Genomic DNA, 18,091 nt, shown 5'->3' on the forward strand with positions numbered 1-18,091 from the left:
TCAAAAGTACCTCAATGGCCACAATATGCTTTGGAGTGTTTGTGATATCATTAAAGGCGCCATATAAATGCAAGTCCTCCTTTAATAACAGTATTTAAAAGACAATATCACGTCACTAAATACTCTACAAAAAGGCAGGCACCTTTAAATGGATTGGAATTTATTTTTTCATAAATGGAAGAAAGTTCTTGTTTGATAAATTTTGATAACCCCTTAAATTTACATTTAGGGTGAAAATATTTCCCATACAAAGTGGGTGCATCCAGATAACTTCTGCCGTGTGTGTATATGTGTGTAGACATGTGTGTGTGTGTGTGTGTGTGTGTGTGTGTGTGTGTGTGTGTGTGTGTGTGTGTGTGTGTGTGTGTGTGTGTGTGTGTGTGTGTGTGTGTGTGTGTGTGTGTGTGTGTGTGTGTGTGTGTGTGTGTGTGTGTGTGTTTGCGTGTGCACTTGCCATAATAAACTGCAGTTATATGTATAGGTATTTCTGTGTGGAAGGTACATAATTTTTGCAGATATATATGGTTGCATATGTGCGTGGAGGTGCAATTCCAATTAGTGACTACATAGAGAAACACAACCGTGTTCATATTCTATTACATATATATCATCTATTCATATTTTGTTGCAGATATATATTATATAGTTATGCCCTGTGCACATGGAGTGGTCTGTAGAAGTATATACCCCCGCCCCTCGATAAAAGAACTGTTTGATAAAGAATACTTGTGTCATTTTACACGATGTCAGGTGTTAAAGGGATTAACATTCTACGGGGTTAAATGTCAGGGCGATTGACATCTTCTTAAGATTGACACCAACTATCGCAGCGCGGGGTGATTTTGCTCAGTTCCATCTTTGGAAAAAATAATGTAAATCATTTTCAGTGTCGAAGCAGATTGTGGTTGCTGCTTGATTCTTAGAGATGGAAAAATGCAAACGCAGGCTCTCCCTCTCTCGTTATCTGAACCAAGAGCGCTGATTGCAGTCCTTGCTGTAAATGGTCCCGTTCCTATAAGCAAACCCCTATTTCCAATTAGCCTGGGTGGGTATTAACCATTCTACCTTAACACACAATCCATACGTCCTGAGCAGTTGATATTATAGGCCTCCGTGGTGCGTTTAAAGATGAGGAATATCTCCCGAGCGATTTGCGTGCGCGTTGCACATTACCATGTCATAATGCAATGGATGGGCAGAGAGTTTAAAGAGATATATTGCACTGCACCTCAACTTAACACATATCTGTTTTTTTTAAAATCTTTACCCGGGGGGGGGTTTATTTACAACAACCCTTAGCAGAAATCAGGATTCGCTTTTTGCCCCCCCCCCCCCCCCCCAACAAAAGTTTGCATTAAAACCCTGCTATTTCCAAGCCACGCACAGTATGAATTCGCCAATGAATGTTACAAATGTATAAACGCATCAAGCGAGAGATAATCAGTTCACAGCAGAATGAAATAATGACGTTGTGAAACAAACACGGATGCAAGTGTACGTACATTACGTCTGACGTACTTTCTTTATAATTATTACGTTATTTCCAGTAAAACCTCGAGTAACCTATGCATTTTAATGCCCTCCAATATTCCCCTTGTAATTACTGTAATGCCTGCATCGCCGGCACAAAGCGACCACAACATACACGGAAGGCTTATCAGAAATTGGCTCAAAAATGGTGGTGCCAGCCAGGATTGTGATAATGTGGCATTTCTCCATTATTTATAGCTGATACTAACGGAGCCAGTTTACTCCCAACGGCCCATCCTGACTGAAATGTAAGCAGTGTCTAACTCTCAACGTGTCTGCTCCGTTCCAATTACCTACAATTATTCTTCCGTACGTTCAAATCAAATGGTGTCAGAAATAAAAACGAAGGCCGATGACAAGTTGATATAACGTTTTGATTTCTATCAACAATTACAGTATTTTGTTTTTAAAGACGTAAAACGCAAAAGGAAAGGTTCGACCACTTCAAACAATTGAGCTGAAATTAAAATATAACAAACTGGGGGGGAGAGGGAGGGGTAACACAGAACAAACTAACATCGACACTCACTCAAGTAAGGTCAGAATATAACTCACACCGTGAAAATAATCCAACATGATTTAATTCCAAACCTTAAATCCAACCGAAACCAATATCGCAATGACCCCCAAGGCCCGCGATCACAGAGATGAAATTGTACCTAGATTTATTTGGCTTCAGCCGGTGCCATCCAGGAATACATTGGCCGTGCTAATGCGAATTTCCTTTTCGGAATTCCGAAGGTGGGATGGCATCAGCAGCGCGATGGATAAGTTGTAATCATGAGGTCTGGCCGTTTCTTATAATTGCCACAATAATGTTATGTGGGAGGGCGGGGGGGGGGGGGGGGGGGGGGGGGGGTGGGCTGCTGGTGAGTGGTGGGTGGGGGGTGGAGAATGAGGGGGGGGGGGGGTGGAGAATGAGAGGGGGGGGGGTGGAGAATGAGCGAGGGGGGGGGGGATGAGGAGGGGGTGGGGATGAGGAGGGGGTGGGGATGAGGAGGGGGGGGGATGAGGATGAGGGGGGTGGGGATGAGGAGGTCCGGCTGAAGAAAGTCACTACTACCTCCCCATCCTCTGCATACACTTGGCAGTGAACTGCGGCGTCAGCGCCGAGAAGAATAGAGCAGCGCTGATGACTGTGGCTGTGCCCCCCCCCCCCCCCCCCCCCCCCCCCCCCCCCCCCCCCCCGCCCCCGATCAGGGGAGGGAGGGGAGGGAGGGAGGGAGGGGGGGAGGGGAGGGGAGGGAGGGATGGGAGCGAAACAATGAAAAGGTGCCTCACGGCAGCCTAGTTACCATGAATAATGAGCCGGCATGGGTCATGCATGCAATACCCACCAAGTTTAACGCCGCTTCCACGGCCTATATCGCCGACACATGTTCAGTCGCCGCTCTAACTTTAAACCTGCCTGCGTGATGCGAGGTCGCTCCCCCTTCTCGGGCTCTGATTCATCCCCCAAACTTTAGGCAGAAAGCGCATGGGGGATTTTCGCGCGGAGGAGCCGGCGAGATGGAAGGAGAGTCGGCGGCGGCGGCGGCGGCGGCGAAGCAGCGAGCATTGCGCTGGCAAATGGTCGCTCCCTAGATACCGATCCTACTCCTGGAAGGATCCTGGAGGCTGCATCCCGAATGCCGGCGATGGGAGAGGGGTGGGCGGTGGGGGAGTGGGATGGAGAGGGAGGTGGAGGGGAGGGTGAAGACCGGCGGGGAGCTGCTGTCTTCGTCCCTCCTGACCGGTACCTACCCGCCGACGTGAGATCAGCCTCTCGCTCTGCGTCTGAAGACTCTGTGGCCGCGTCTCTCCAAATCTCTCCAATCTCCAAGCTTCCTCCTGCGCAGACCCGCGCTGACGTCAGCCCCAGCACTAACCCACACATCTCAACCACGGCCACTTGTTCCAAGAGGTGGGGGCTCTGGGAGCGCCATCCCAACGCTACGCCAATGACTCCCCCACCAAAGCCGTCTCCTTCAACATCACCTTCAGCCAGCAACTGTTCCCACCACATCTCTCAGCTCATTTCACCCCGGAATCTCCCCCCCCCCCCCCCCCCCCCCCCAATTAAGTTCAGCTAACGTTCTCTACACAACAGCCAGCTACCGGCTCGCTACAACTCACACAGCGCGGGCAGGTCTACATTTTCACCGCTTTCACAAATAGCATCGGGTTTTTCTCTGCCTGTTTTTTAACAATTTCACATTTTCACTCCTCCCTTACCGGCAATTTTTTTTATTTTCAAAGCCGTCGCTTACAAATCACCATCTTTCATCGCAAAAATGTGATTAAAATGTGTTCCAAATGCGGGATTTTTCAGGTGAATGGTGAAGCTGACTGCATAAATTGCTCGGTTCATGACAATGTCTCACTTCCCGTGTCTTACAACTCAATAAGTTTAATAAAATCTCAGCTATGGCGAGAGGGGATGTCCAGCCCTCCTCTAAACTTTGTATGTCGTGTTTAATTGTACTTTGTAATGTGGTTAAGGGTCTAGACCCCGCTCAGCCTGAATGGGAAGACAAAAGTCTCTCGCCCTCGTCTGGGATGTGTTGCCAGGGCACAAGGTTGCCGCCTCCCGTGGTCCACAAACGGGCAGAAGCAGCGGGGAAGGGACCGCCGTATGAACTTGACAGCAGGAGAGGCCATCAATCTGATAGTCGACAGCTCAAGTTCATTATCACCCGCCATCCCACCGTCTCTGCTCATTTCAGCACCTCTCTCTCTCTCTCCCTCTCTGCCTCGCTCGCTCGTTTTCTCCGCCTCCACGCCCCCTCTCTCTCTGTCTCTCTCTCTCTCTCTTGCTCTCCCCTCCCCCGCCCTATCACCTATCTTTCTTTATAACTATCTATCAAGCCATCGTTTATATCTCTATCGATCTGTATACATCTCTGCATCTTATCTCTATCTATCTATCTATCTATCTATCTATCTATCTATCTATCTATCTATCTATCTATCTATCTATCTATCTATCTATCTATCTATCTAGTATCTCTCGCTCTCTCTATTATATATGCATATATATATATTCTGACGTTGCGAAATTGATCCTTGATTTAGATATTTTACAATTTATTTTATAACAATGTAAATTCGCTTGAAAATCCAATAATATTGTAAATAGGTCAAATAAAATCCAATGTTATTTCTTATATTGGATAGAAGGGACTTTTAAATCATGCGAATTATATTTTAGGGAAAATCATGTATGTAATGTGAATCAAAAATAATGAAAACCAGATTAATACCAAAATAATATGTCATTATATTCAATCCCACCAATTTTTTTCCTTTATATATTTTAGTTTCCAACATTTCTTAAGACAATAAGTTTCCCGAGAGTTAATTTTATCCCAATTAATTCCAGAGTCCGACTTGCGCAGTTCGCTGATCACCAATCCCGCGCTTCCTATTGAATCACATTTGCTTCATTACTCCTGAAATAACCACGCCAAGGCAACTTTAGCCCCAACATTTTCTCACACGCTAGATTGGAGGAGCGGGAGCTGCTCGGTTGCATTTTTTCCCTTCTCTTGCATTCGCCACCGAAGCTGGCGTACGTGTCCTGAAACTCAACAACATCCAAATTCTTTGTTCCCATCACATCGGGGGTACCCATTGTCCGCCGTCCAAACCAAAGACTTCATTTTTAGCAGCGTTTCAATAAACTGGGACATCAAGGCGTTCCGCCCGCACACTCCGCCCAACACAATGATTTATGCCTGGTCTGCAAGTGAAAACGCGCAGGTTTTTTGTATAAAATTCCACGATATTAAAACAACCGCGGTTAATTGGACACCCTGATATCAGGTGCGCTGCTCCTTCGGAGAAAAACAAGTTTTGTAAATTAAAGGAACATTTTACATTGATTTTTTGTGGGGGGATGGTTAAATAATCTTAGTTCAAACCAAGTTCTCGGGCGTGGGTGAATCTGCAATCTGACCATTTTCACTCGACCCGTCGCAGGTCCAATTAACTGTGTGTGTATGTGTTTGCGGGTGTGTGTGTGTGTGTGTGGGTGTGTGTGTGTGTGTGTATGTGTGTGTGTGAGTGTGTGTGTTTGGGTGTGTATGTGTGTGTGTGTGTGTGTGTGTGTGTGTGTGTGTGGTTGTGTGTGTGTGTATGTGTGTGTGTGTGTGTGTATGTATATGTGTGTGTGCGTGTGTGTGTGTGTGTGTGTGTGTGTGTGTGTGTGTGTGTGTGTGTGTGTGTGTGTGTGTGTGTGTGTGTGTGTGTGTGTGTGTGTGTGTGTGTGTGTGTGTGTGTGTGTGTGTGTGTGTGTGCGCGCGCGTGTGTGTGTGTGTGTGTGTGTGTGCGCGTGTGTGTGTGTGTGTGTGTTTCTGTGTGTTTGTGTGTGTGTGTGTGTGTGTGTGTGTGTGTGTGTGTGTGTGTTTCTGTGTGCGTGTGTGTGTGTGTGCGCGCGCGCGCGTGTGTGTGTGTGTGTGTGTGTGTGTGTGTGTGTGTGTGTGTGTGTGTGTGTGTGTGTGTGGCGCGTTTTGGATTTTCTCGCAACGCTACTGGGGAGCTTCAGTTACCTTGCGCTGCCGGCTCCTACATTCCAATCCAGTCTGCGGCGAGTGGGAGTTGTCGCCCGTTCCGTGTCCTTTCTGGGGGGGGGGGGGGGGGGAGGTGCGCTACTTCAGAGGGAGTCTTCTCACCCGTGTTTTCTGCTCGTTCCCCTTCTCTCTCTCTGTCTCTCCCTCTCTCTGTCTCACACACCCTCCCTCTCTCTTTCTCTCCCTCGCTCCCTCGATCTCTCCACGGGCTCCTGTTCGGAAACGGGGTTGGCGAGAGAATGATGAGCGTGGAGGAAGGACAGGAGATGTCACACAGGCATTTCTGGATGTGTCACTTGGGGGGCAAAACCTACCCACGTCGCCCATACGTCACCTACAACCTGCACCAACCACTTGCCTCTACACTTATTCCAAGCCACCTCGTGCGCCGATTGCAACGGCGACCGGCGAGAATATATATAATATATTAAATACATTTCAATGTTTAACGCTTTAACCATAAACGGGGAGTCCAACACTTCAGTAGGGATGTTGAACCAACGTGAAATGTACGTACGCCGTGTAACGTTGCAAGGCACGGGGGTTCTCATTGAAAACAAACTAGAATTTTATCACTTTTATTTTTTCCACAAAGTCGAAATTTAAATCCCCTTGTATGGACATGGCGTAAATTCCAACTCGCTAAGACCACAGCCAGCGAGCCAGCGTGATTCCGCGCTGCTCAGCCGAGACTGGGAATAATCGTACACAAATGCATATTTAAAACGGCGCACAGGAAAAAATAAAATGATATGCAGTCGAAAACATTTCTTCAAACCCGCACGGCTTCTGGATCATTTCCCCGAAGTACTAAGCCTTGTGAGCGCCCCTCTCTCCGAGACTTCTGATAAAATGGTTCTACGCGGGGCTTACAAAGACACAGGGGGCTTACAAAGACCGAATTCCAAGCCCCTCGTGTTGGCGAGCCGGAGCTGTACTGTACACATTAGCAAGAGTATACCATTAAATATTTGTCTGCATGGGTTGTACGCAAGGGCGTGTATCTGTGTCTTTATCTTGTTATTCCCGGCCCTGTGCTAGTCATATATTCCGAGCCGTTTGTGATCTAAAGATTATCCATCAGAATGCAAACTCAACGTTTTTAACACTATGCCAAGACTCGGTTCAGCTCGGTTTATCCAGTGTGTGGCCACTCGCTCAGAGGCCCAAGCTAGTTCCAAATAACCCGAGAGCACATACAGATTTTTTTAAGGGCTGTACTTTTGCAAACTCACCATATTATAAGATTCCCACAGTATGAGCCGCACAGAGGTACGCGAATTTCCCATTTCCTGCACGTCAGACAGAACCAACACAAAAAGCAAGGTCCGGCGCTTTTGAATATTTAACATCTTGGAACTTGGACATTGGGATTTACGCCGTTAAACAGTTCTCTACCATATGTTGCATGTAAATGGCTGTGTCCGCTCTGCTAATCCTTCCCATCACAATTTTTTTTTTAGCCAGCAAGGTGGATCGCGAATTTATCCCAGAACTTTGTCATCTGTCTTCGGCCATCGTGGACTTTAAGATTATAAGTTTAAAGTGGAAAGATGTTTACGTTCGCCACGAACTGAAAGGCGCTGAAAGCATGTGTTAAATAGGCAACCCCGACTCGATGTGCAAGCCTTAAAACAATTGAGAATGTTTGCCTCTGCATATTATCATCGAGAATCAGATGTTTAATTACATTGTTTTGAAATGCATAGCCCTAAAACTTTAAATAATATTTTAAGCCGTATCTAATATAAACCATTAGATTTTTTTCAGCAAAGATTTGCGTTAATATTGACTTTATGCTTTATAAAATGTCCATCACTTTATTGCAAATAAAAATATTTCCCAATGGTAAATCCGAATTTTTGAATACACATTTATAAAAACAGTTCAGTTATGTTAGACTTTTCTTTGAAAGACACGTTGCTACTGAAATTTAATAAGATGCCCGAAAAAATAAACCGGCCACGTTGAACTAACCGGTTGGGATTTTATTTGAGGTAGAATTTAAAATTTATTGTACATTTCTTGGGCACTAAAATCACCTTTACGGGCCTAGAATGATCTTGGTACTTTCATTCAAGCATAGATTTGACGGTGAACCGCTGATACTGACATTACTTCTCTGGAATCACTGTTTTTTTATGAAGTATTTGTAGAAGTGGAAATATTTCTCACTGCCGGTTTGCTGTGAATATTTTTTCAATTGAAATGATTTACACGGAACCCGCTTGCTCGTTTCCATTCATAATATCGTTTGGACTTCACAATTCCCTTTATTTTCATTTATATTGCAGAAAGGTCTCTTGTCCTTCGGTCCCATCCTACCGTCCCGCGTACAGAGAACCAGACCACTTCCTCGTGCCCTGATGGCAAAGGGCGAATTCAGTTCTCTGTGCGAGGGGCAGCGGTTAAATGGTTATAATAGGACCCTTGACCCTGTCCTCTGCTTTGTGCCTCTACTAGTGTGGAATCTTTAAAGATGAATGGGAGTCCGCTCGTCGTGTTTACATTGTGTTATTTAAGGTCCTATAAACAGTCGCTATTACCATTGTTGTAGCTCTTAATTACAAACTTGTTAAGTTTAAATGATGAAGTGCTTTATCCCAAGTTTGCTTTCTTCGTTTTAATTCCCTGAAACGTTATCCCCCAACGACCAACGCTTTGACATTTAGGGATTTTCAATATTTCCTCTTTTAAAACGAAGTGAAGAGTTTCAACTTTGCCTTGCTTGACAAAATATATCAGACGTTCTTATTGTAAAACGATACGTAGGAATTCATTGTGTTGTTCGGAAGGTATGGGGAAATATTGAATAAAAGCTTCAATAAGACAAAGTGCGCGCTGGATTAGGAGGGAATTGTACAAACAACAGCTGGGGTTATGTTTCGTTCAAATGAGGCCCAGGAATGGAAGCCAAAGTGGAGCAAAAAAATCCTGACTAGTTACTCCCGAAGAAAATGCATTTTATAATACAAAACAAAAACCTCATGAATTAAAACACAGGAAATAATTCTGTTTCCTTGCTGTTATTTTGGAGGTAAATAGTTCTGCCCATTATCGAATTAAGTTTAGTTCACAAATAGTGCACTTTGGAGTTATTGTAATAAAACACTCAACTCGTTTTTAATCATAGTTTAGAACGGGTTAATAAAACTTGCAACAATTTACAAAAACTTCACTCGGACATCCAATCCAATATTAAACCCACTGGTCGATGGGAGTTGCTAAATGCATTTTTTAAACATATTATTTCAATAAACTGGCCATGTTCACATAAACACGCGTCCTCTGCAGATTTGTTTTCACATTAAACATGTCAGCACACCCGCCAAACTTTTTTTATTACGCCGCACATTTGCCACGGTACAGACTTTGATTTTCAACAAACAATATTTTACAATGATCGAAAAATAAAGCAGAGTAAATTTGGGGCATTTGTACCTATTTGTATGTGTTGGTAAAATTTAACAAAATCTAATCTGGAAATACAGAAATTCACGAATCATTCCCGTTCGTTGATTTTGTTTATTCCATTGTATGCTAAAATGATATGAGTTTGGGGGAGGGGTTGTAAAATTATAAAATGGAGCCAGAATTTGCCTCTTTGCAGATAGGAATGAGCAGAAGCCGCCGTGTTTCTGAAGCTGAGATGCTAAACCATGGAGGCGAGCGACCCCCAGTGGAGGAAACAATCGCTACAACGGACGCCTCGACTTGACGTTCAGACCAAACCACATATACAAAAATATGTTTAAAAAATCCATTCAAATTGAAGGATATTTTGAAGTTTACAATATATTATGGTGCATTGAATTAATAGGACACGTTACATAAAACTGAGACCGTTCACCAGATACAATTATATTAATCCCCCTTTGTAGTTAACCCTGTTTCATTTAAATAATTGGGGAAATATCCGCGGATCCAAGATGGTTGGACATCAGAAACAAGCAACACCATCAGGGAGAATAGTTGTTATCCTGCAACAGAATATGGTGTTTCTTAATGGGAACTGGAACAACGTTTTAGGAACGTGAAACCGATGCAGTGATTGTGTTAAATAACGGGACATAACCTGTCATTATAAACAAGGTAAAACTGCAAACCCATATACTTATTTAAAATTTCAATTCTAAATAGTTGTCCTATTTGATTCTATATATTTTTTTGTTATTTGATCAGTCACTAGACTTATGACTTTAAATATTACTCTGCAATTCGAATAAAATATTTGAAGGTTTATACCCTGCTCTAAATATCGCTGCTCATATTTTTCAATTAGATAAAATATTTGGCTCCATAAACGGGTTAAAATATAACGAGTTTATATCTCGTTGGCTCTCAAGTGATTGGAGATGTCCATTGGACATATTTAACACACTGTATATATCTAACATTACATTAAAAAAAATGAACTCTTGTCTGTTCAGCTTTGCGGGGGTTCTTATATAATATGACTGATGTAACGTTACAGCCAGTGATTCATACTCTGACACAATAACAGATGGTGGGGGTGGGGGGGGGGGGGGGGGGGGGGGGGGGGGGGGGGGGGGGGTGAAAATATTTTTAGCCGCGTACATAAAAATCGGTTTCAAGCTTCGCTTAGCTTTTGGGATGCGCGTGGCTTCAGAGAGTTGTTTAAAATAAAGGCAACGATTCCTACATCAATTAAATAAGTATTATCCATAACACAAAAGGTCACTTTCGAAGAGAGTTACCCTTTGCCGAGTAGAAAGCTTTTCATAAACCAGTCCGGAGAATTCTAAACAAATTTAGCATTCTGAATTCTCATGGAGCAGAAAGATGTGCGTGATTGTATATAAAGTGTGTTCTATAATATATGAATGTGGTTTAAGGAGATATAGTGTACAAACTAGTACACTCTAGTATCTAATCTGCTTTGCCATCTATATGGTGGCCACAACGGTAATTAATTATCTATTAATTGCATAGTGATGTTTTAAAATTTGAAAAAGGTTAAAATGCATTGGTTGCATTTTTATAGCGTTTTGGCATCAAAAAAGTTCAATAATAACGCTCTCAAATACATATATACATACATATTTCTCTGGCCCAAACATTGCGCACACGGCTAGTCTATAGACAAATAAAAATAAACCTACACCCAAATAAACATACCAACGTATAAATATATATATGTTTTTATTTGGATGTAAGTTTATGTGTGTGTGTGTGTGTGTGTGTGTGTAAGTGTGTGTGTGTGTGTGTGTGTGTGTGTGTGTGTGTGTGTGTGTGTGTGTGTGTGTGTGTGTGTGTGTGTGTGTGTGTGTGTGTGTGTGTGTGTGTGTGTGTGTGTGTGTGTGTGTGTGTGTGTGTGTGTGTGTGTGTGTGTGTGTGTGTGTGTGTGTGTGTGTGTGTGTGTGTGTGTGTGGTGTGCGTGTACAATGGACACATATAGGAGATTTGAATATATTTTGCAAATAAATATTCTTGCCTCTATTCAGCTTTAATGTAGGACATTTTAAACTGTTTTGCAAACAAAAACAAAATCGTAAATTTAATATGTGAATAGGTTTTAACGAGGCTGTGAATTTCAAGTCTAGTTTAAACGGTGATAGGAGCCAAGTTTCCCCCACAGTGTAAAGGGAATTGAATGAATTCGAACCAGCTCGCTAATAAATAACTGTTACCTGCAAAATACCCGCAAGTGTTCGACCTGCTTTTATTTACGAACGCATTAATTTGCAGGAGAGGAGAAATGTCTTCAGATCAGTCGAACGGATATTTAACACAGTAACTTTTACCATCATTACGCTAAATTGGTTAGGTCAGTTTGAAGACGGTGGTATCGATGCTATAATGAATCGACTTGCTACTGAAAGTCACACGTTTGCACTGAATGCACATGCCCGGTCCTTTAAGAAAGTTAACTACTTGTTTAGTTCGGACTATCAATAAAATCAGTGTTTATTTCTGTGTTATCAGCAAACAAGATGAAACATAAATTCGGTCACATATTAATGGAGGATTACATCAATAGATCTAAAATTGAGGATTTAAATATTCACAGTCAGAGGGATTACAAATATGGTTCTGAATTTTCATACATCACTACAAAAGTTGTTATTAAATGATTATTTCCAATGTTACGTTCGTGTAACATGATTTTTTTTTAAATGTCACATTTTTTGTTAATCTTCCAAAAAAATGAATTAGTTACAAATTAGTTTCAATGAAGTTCAGGATTTTTTTGGTGAAATATATTATTTTAAATTCTATTATTTCTCATATTGTAATTAAATAATTCGATAAATATCAGACTTCGTCCCTAAAAAATGAATAAACTAATAACAATTCTTGGTAATTCATCGAACAGTGAATATTAGCTGTACCGCGTTGATTTCATTCCTACTAATACAACTGTGTGATCCATAAAATATCATTCTTTCAGTTAATTCATTCCCCAACATTCCTTAAAATATTCATTTTAAATGTATTGTGCTTTCTCTTTACCGTGCTATGAATTTAATTTTCTTTAACTTTTGTGTTTGAATTGTTTTAATGCAATTTACATTCTGGGTAAACGGCGAAACGTGTCGCTCATCCCGAACGCGAAAACAGGCTTAAAATCGCTGACATTTCGCTATATTTAACGACTGGCCAGACGCTGGCGTTGGGCTAGAGATTAAAAGTTGTCATTAAACAAAAGGGAAAGTTTTACAATGAAATGGAATGTGGATTATGGGCCGGTGTTGCCCAGGACTGTAAGAGGGTGCACCTAACTCGGGCGGGGCACAGTAGAAATATGAGGCTTGAAATAAGACAATAGAGTTTCCGTCGGATGCAGTAGAATTAGATACCAACCCGATGCAAAACTAAGCATACTCCAGCATTACTCTATACATTGTGTTTAAGAAGGAATTGCAGATGCTGGAAAATCGAAGGTACACAAAAATGCTGGAGAAACTCAGCGGGTGCAGCAGCATCTATGATGCTGCTGCACCCGCTGAGTTTCTCCAGCATTTTTGAGTACCTTACTTTATACATTGTTCGTTTTGCTGGACCAACACCACCGTGCTAAATCTCGCCACCGTCACTGTACATTTTCAATTGAATAATTCTTACGGTTCACTTTGAAATTATTCAATACAATCCATGGGAATTGTCAAATGTTTCTCTAAAACATTTATTTTCAGGGCATTCTGGCCAAATTTCGTTTCACTGCGATATTCTCAATTAAATGCCACACTCTATTTCTGCTCAATCCCGTGTTACTTTTTATCCAGTGGCGTTAGGTGGGTGCCAAGACTCGCTGCCAGGGGTGGTGGTGAAGGCAGATACGATAGTGGCGTTACAGAGGCTTTCAGATAGGCAGGGATATGGATAGCGTGCAGGCAGATGAGATTAGTTTAGTTTAGCATCATGTCTGGCACAGACGTTGTGGGCCGAAGGGCCTGTCCTGCGTTGTACTGTTCCATGTGGAAACAATGATCTACATGCAGGTGCTGGTTTACAAAATCTGGTCAATGTGTAGGAAGGAACTGCAGATGCTGGATTAAGCCGAAGATAGTCACAAAAAGCTGGAGTAACTCAGCGGGACAGGCAGCATCTCTGGGGAGAAGGAGTGGGTGATGTTTCGGGTCGAGGCCCTTCTTCAGACTTCTAGTACCATCTACAATCCCGTCCCTTTGATTTCACCACTGAACCCTGCGATAGTTTCGGCCCGAAACGTTGCCTATTTCCTTCGCTCTATACTGCTGCCTCACCCGCTAAGTTACTCCAGCATTTTCGTCTACCTACGATGGATATTCTCAAGCTGAAACAGCTAAAGCCAAGCCCCCAATTTCTGCAGCCAAACACGGCCAGCATCAGAAGTGTGCAGTGCTCTCCCCAAACGCTCATGCCAGCCAAGAATACCCTTCTCATCGACCTTATGCCTCTGACACGCACGTTTGACTACACAGGGCTTTGAAATCGGACAACGAATTCTGACCACACGCCAGTGCACCTACTCACACACATTCACTTATTTACAAAATAACGACTCGAAACGGAGACTGGCGAGTTAGTTATTTACAAAATAATGACTGGAAGTGGAGACTGGCTTACTCGCTGTTAATGCATCGCCGCGACATCAGATGCGATATTACTAATTTTTAATTAACTGCATGGTAATAAACAGTCTCGGCTCTCGGACTATTCGCACCGACTGGCCGAGGGCCTGCAGCTCGCTTCGCTGTGTGCCAGGTGGGATTCATTGCACCTTGAGTGACAAACTTCCGAATTCACCAAGTTTTTGTTTTGTTTATTCGCGCTGTTTCGAGTGAACAAAGCTTTCAGCCTCTCCCGCCCTGCACTCGGCGGCGTTACATCGGAAACCTGGCTTGCCATGTGCGATCAAACCATATAGAAAGATAAATTGTTCGAATATTAACGTGTGTCGGGGTGTCAGCACAGGCTGGGAGAAAGGGGGTCGAGGCCGACATACAGAACTCATCGATTTCCCTTCGCCAGAATTTGCCCCGGGATGACACTCTTTCAACCCACCACATTGACATGATTGTGGGAGGAAATTCGCTCTTGTACTCAGTTCCATAAAGATTACAACGCCCACATACGGACTATTAAGTGGAAGATTTTTTTTTAAAGATAATCCGTGTTGCAATAGCAAGTGGGAAAGTCTGTATGTGGATGTCAAGCGGAGGGACAGCTGATTGATGTAGGAATCATTGGTTTGTGTGTGTGTGTGTGTGTCTGTGTGTGTGCATGTGTGTGTGTATGTGTGTGTGTGTGTGTGTGTGTGTGTGTGTGTGTGTGTGTGTGTGTGTGTGTGTGTGTGTGTGTGTGTGTGTGTGTGTGTCTGTGTGTGTGTCTGTGTGTGTGCATGTGTGTGTGAATATGTGAGTATGTCTATGTGTATGTTTGTGTGTGTGTGTGTCTGTGTATATGTGAGTATGTCTATGTGTATGTTTGTGTGTGTGTGTGTGTGTGTGTGTGTGTGTGTGCGTGTGTGTGTGTGTGTGTGTGTGTGTGTGTACGTGTTTGAGTGTCTGTGTGTGTGAATGTGTGTGCAGGAAGACAGTGTGTGCGTGATTAGGGTGTTGCCGGTTGGGTATTTAGGGTCCTGTTCCCACTAGTACAATGTACCGCACGCCGCTCACACCGCCCGGGTGGATGACACCACTCTCGCCCGCAGTGCAAAGCCCACCTCGCCGCTCCGCTCTGGTGCAGGGAAACCGAACCCCTTTCGTGAAATAATAATAGACACAAAATGCTGGAGTAACTCAGCGGGACAGGCAGCATCTCTGGGGAGAAGGAATGGGTGACGTTTCGGGTCAAGATCCTTCAGACCGAGAGTGAAATAATAATATTTTAAAATAATTTCTCTAACTTCAAGTAACCCTTACATTACATCCTTCTCTCAGCCCCCCCCCCCCCCCCCCCCCCCCCCCCCCCCCCCACCCCCCCCCCCCCCCCCCATCGGCCTAATCGGCCTGCTGAGTTTCACTGTCTGTATAACTCATTATCACTTTCCCCACAGCCAACAATGGAACATTGTGGGCTCCACCTTTACTTTATCATGGTTACTTTTTGCATATCTTTCATTCATTTGTTCTATATCCATCTATGTCACCGTCTTTATCATTTGTTTTCCCTCTCACTGACTCTGTCAGAAGAAGGGTCTCGATCCGAAACGTCACCCATTCCTTCCGTCCACATAAGTTGCCTGTCCCACTGAGTTACTCCAGCATTTTGTGTCTATGTTCGGTTTAAACCAGCATCTGCAGTTAGAAACATAGAAAATAGGTGCAGGAGCAGGCCATTCGGCCCTTCGAGCCTGCACCGCCATTCAATATGATCATGGCTGATCATCCAACTCAGTATCCTGTTCCTGCCTTCCCTCCATACCCCCTGATCCCTTTAGCCACAGGCTCCCTCTTAAATATAGCCAATGAACTGGCCTCAACTACCTTCTGCGGCAAAGAATTCCAGAGATTCACCACTCGCTGTGTGAAAAAAAAAATCCTCATCTCGGTCCTAAAAGATTTCCCCCTTATCCTTAAACTATGACCCCTTGTTCTGGACTTCCCCAACATCGGGAACAATCTTCCTGCATCTAGCCTGTCCAACCCCTTAAGAATTTTGTAAGTTTCTATAAGATCCCCCCTCAATCTTCTAAATTCTAGCGAGTACAAACTGAGTCTATCCAGTCTTTCTTCATATGAAAGTCCTGACATCCCAGGAATCAGTCTGGTGAACCTTCTCTGTACTCCCTCAATGGCAATAATGTCTTTCCTCAGATTAGGAGACCAAAACTGTACGCAATACTCCAGGTGTGGTCTCACCAAGACCCTGTACAACTGCAGTAGAACCTCCCTGCTCCTATACTCAAATCCTTTTGCTATGAATGCTAACATACCATTCGCCTTCTTCACTGCCTGCTGCACCTGCATGCCTACTTTTAATGACTGGTGTACCATGACACCCAGGTCTCGTTGCATCTCCCCCTTTCCTAATCGGCCACCATTCAGATAATAATCTACTTTCCTGTTTTTGCCACCAAAGTGGATAACCTCACATTTATCCACATTATACTGCATCTGCCATGCATTTGCCCACTCACCCAGCCTATCCAAGTTACCTTGCAGCCTCCTAGCATCCTCCTCACAGCTAACACTACCCCCTATTTTTGTGTCATCCGAAAAATTGGAGATGTTGCATTCAATTCCCTCGTCCAAATCATTAATATATATCATAAATAGCTGGGGTCCCAGAACTGAGCCTTGCGGTACCCCACTAGTCACTGCCTGCCATTGTGAAAAGGACCCGTTCACTCCTACTCTTTGCTTCCTGTCTGCCAACCAGTTCTCTATCCACATCAATACTGAACCCCTAATACCGTGTGCTTCCAACACGGTTAAATGATACCAATCGGTTAGCGTCCGCCTCAGTTAGGTTGGCGGTGTGGGATGGGTGCCAAAGGCGGGCTAGCCGAAAGCACACATTCCCAGTCCCGCCTTACCCCCACTCAATGACAGACGCTTATCCACGGAACCCCACCTCTCCACAGCATAATCAAGGACGAGTCGCACCCTGCCCACTCTCTCTTCTCCCCTCTCCCAACAGGCAAAAGATAAAGAAGTGTGAAAACGCACACCACCAGAATCAGGGACAGTTCCTTCCCAGTTGTTATCAGGCAACTGAATCATCCTACCACAACCAGAGAGCAGTGCTGAACTACTATCAACCTCATTGGTGATCCTCGGACTATCCTTGATCGGACTTTGCTGGCTTTACCTTGCACTAAACGTTATCCCCTTATCATGTATCTGTACACTGTAAATGGCTCGATTGTCATTATATATTGTCTTTCTGCTGACTGGGTAGCACACGACAAAAGCTTTTCACTGTAGCTCGGTACACGTGACAATAAACTAAAATTCTTGATTTGAACGTTATGGGGAGAAGGCAGGAATATGGGATTAGGAGGCAGAGATCAGCCATGATTGAATGGAGGAGTAGACTCGGTGGGCTGAACGGCCTAATTCAGATCCTGTAACTTGTGAACTAAACTGAAACCTACATCGCCAGGTCGATGGGGGCTGTGTTAGATCAAGGAATGGCAGAAAACTGGTGGAGTTCGTTGTCTATACAACCGTACCCACTGCACCTACCATACCGCGCCCGTGTTGATAGTCACCGATCCTTCGATACAATGACTCTCTTATTGATAAATACATCAAGGTATCTGTGAGGCTACACTGACCGATCGATCACAGGGATTCGTCTCATTAGAGGCTCAAATTGTGATTTATAGATTAGGCGATTACACTAATCACTCAGATTGTTTAGTATTGAGAAATACACCATGGAAACAGGCCCTTCGGCCCCCCGAGTCCACGCTGACCACTGATCAGCTGTTCACGCTAGTTCCATGTTATCCCACTTTCTCATCCGCTCCCAACACACTAGGGGCAATTTACAGAGACAAATCTACCTATAAACCAGCATGTCTTTGGGATGTGGGAGGAAACCGGAGGACCTGGAGA

The sequence above is a fragment of the Leucoraja erinacea genome, chromosome 33 (assembly GCF_028641065.1).
Source record: "Leucoraja erinacea ecotype New England chromosome 33, Leri_hhj_1, whole genome shotgun sequence".
Lineage (NCBI taxonomy): Eukaryota > Metazoa > Chordata > Chondrichthyes > Rajiformes > Rajidae > Leucoraja > Leucoraja erinaceus.